Here is a 2,201-nt window from a genome sequence, read left to right as displayed (position 1 = left end):
CGAGATGGAGCGGGGACCCCCTAATTATATATATTGTTTAAAATTGTGTTATATCAAACTGGTCCTATAGTGCCATGTGTAAAAATGTACCTTGTTATTGTGCATTCAATACTAAGATACTCAAATAATACACAGGTTTATATATTCATGCATTGATGACTGAAAGACATCTTCTGCCTCCATTTATCTGTTTACTATAGTGTGTTGAATTCATGTTAATGTGTATTTAAAGACATTTCAATTAGTGGAAAAAATTGCAGGGGGGGGGGGGGGGGGGGGAATATAAAAAAAAGCTAATCAACCAAAACTTTTGCGACCCCCATGCAGTACCCCGCGGACCCCCTAGGGGTCACGGACCCCCTGTTGAAGACCCCTGCTTTACATGGTAGGCTACTCAAAGACACTTTACGGTAAAACCATAGACCGTTAATATGAATGGACAGAGCACGTGTGACGTCACCCATTGGTTTGTGGAGATCAGAAATGAGTCGTCGAGTTTGCGTTTATGGGCGCAGCCATCTTGGTTGCGGATGTGACGATTTTAGAGAAGAGGGCGGAGTGAGAGAGGAGCCACCGACCGGTGGGCGGGATATACAGTCTATGGGCGGAATCTGACTGACGTTAGCTGAGAGTTAGCAACGCTGCTCTACCGTTACCTTAGCTAACCACTTTCACCACCAATGTGGTTGCAACTGCAGCTGAATAATTCAAGGTAAGATTGCTTCACTAGGTTTAAGTATATCTTTGTCCCATATAGTCTATTGTTATAAAATAAGATCACATTGCAAAGTAAAAGTACTGAAGTACCATGTAAATTGTCTGAACGTTAGCTTGCCGCTTAACTAGCTATGGTAAAACATGCTAACGTAATTTTTTTAATTGAAGTTTACTTCTCGTAGTTTAAACGTAGTGTAGCGAAATGCTAAACGGCAATTGTAATGCATCATATAGAACGCTATTAGCACATGTATAACCAAGTTTTATAACGTTTGGCTAACTGTAATAACCATAATGCACCAATAATGTGCTACTGTTTGCCCTGTCAGTCTATAGTTGGGGCATTTAACCTTGACATGCTGTTGAGCTAATGTTAGCAGAAATAAGCTTATTAACTAAGTTACAGTTACACTAAAGAACAATGGATGTTGTTGATTATGTGTATCTCCTGGATAATTAATGAAGTACAGTTACATGCTATGTGCATAGATATTTAACTATGAGGGGCTCAAATGGAAATTGATGATTCTTTCATTCTTTAGAATGATGGTGCGAGCCACGATGGCATGTTCACCCCCCAATGCCCCAGAAATAAGCAATAGTATTAGTTAATTCTTCTTATATATATGTAACATTAAACTTTAATCAGACTTTTTTACAACTAAGCCAAGGTAATAAAGCATTTTCAAATATGTTGTAATTAAGAGTGCTGTTCATTTAACCTTTTCTCTATAGCTTAAAATATTTGCTTGGCTGGTCTGGTGGAAGAGACTTCTCCCTTTCTTTACAGCCCTACAAGGAAGAGCTGTCCCGGACGTCCCTTATTCATTGGCGGGAATGACCTGAGAGATGTCAAGGCGTCACCTTGTGCAGGGATGGAGGACGACTGCAGCACCTCCACCTGCAGTATCCAGGCATGATAGCACAAGTGCTGTAGGTTAAATGTTAAGCTGTATTTTTATATTGGGATTGTAATGTCAACCATTTCTACTGTAATTAACAGTGTGACAGAGATTCAACGACCTCTTTTATGCGAAGTCTTGTGACAGTTAAGTTTGCCTTTCCTAACCACAGCAGTGTTTTATTTGTGGAATTTACTCTTTAAAGGTGAACTACATTATTTAATCATATATTTTTAAAAATCTTTAGTGTTTGGTTAATGTATTTTTTTTAAAGTTGATGCCCATTTCAATGTGAAATAAAGGTCCTTCTAAAGCTACATTTGTTGTTTTTCTGAAGTAACTATAATAAGAACATCCAGCATTGTAGTCATACAAGAAGACATTGATAATTTTATAGAATTTGTAATTGATAAAAAGTGTCTTTCTATTTTGGCTTTAATACACATAAATGTTACCATACTTGCTTTTCTTGTGTATTTTGAACATTTTTAGTAGGTAATTGAAAGTGCCCTAGGTGCTGTTTAATCTGTGCAGGGCTATTGTAAAATCATAGCGTATGATCACAAATTGCAAAGGAGAATT

The sequence above is a fragment of the Etheostoma spectabile genome, chromosome 10 (assembly GCF_008692095.1).
Source record: "Etheostoma spectabile isolate EspeVRDwgs_2016 chromosome 10, UIUC_Espe_1.0, whole genome shotgun sequence".
NCBI classification, from domain to species: Eukaryota; Metazoa; Chordata; class Actinopteri; order Perciformes; family Percidae; genus Etheostoma; species Etheostoma spectabile.
This window is presented reverse-complemented; position numbering follows the sequence as displayed.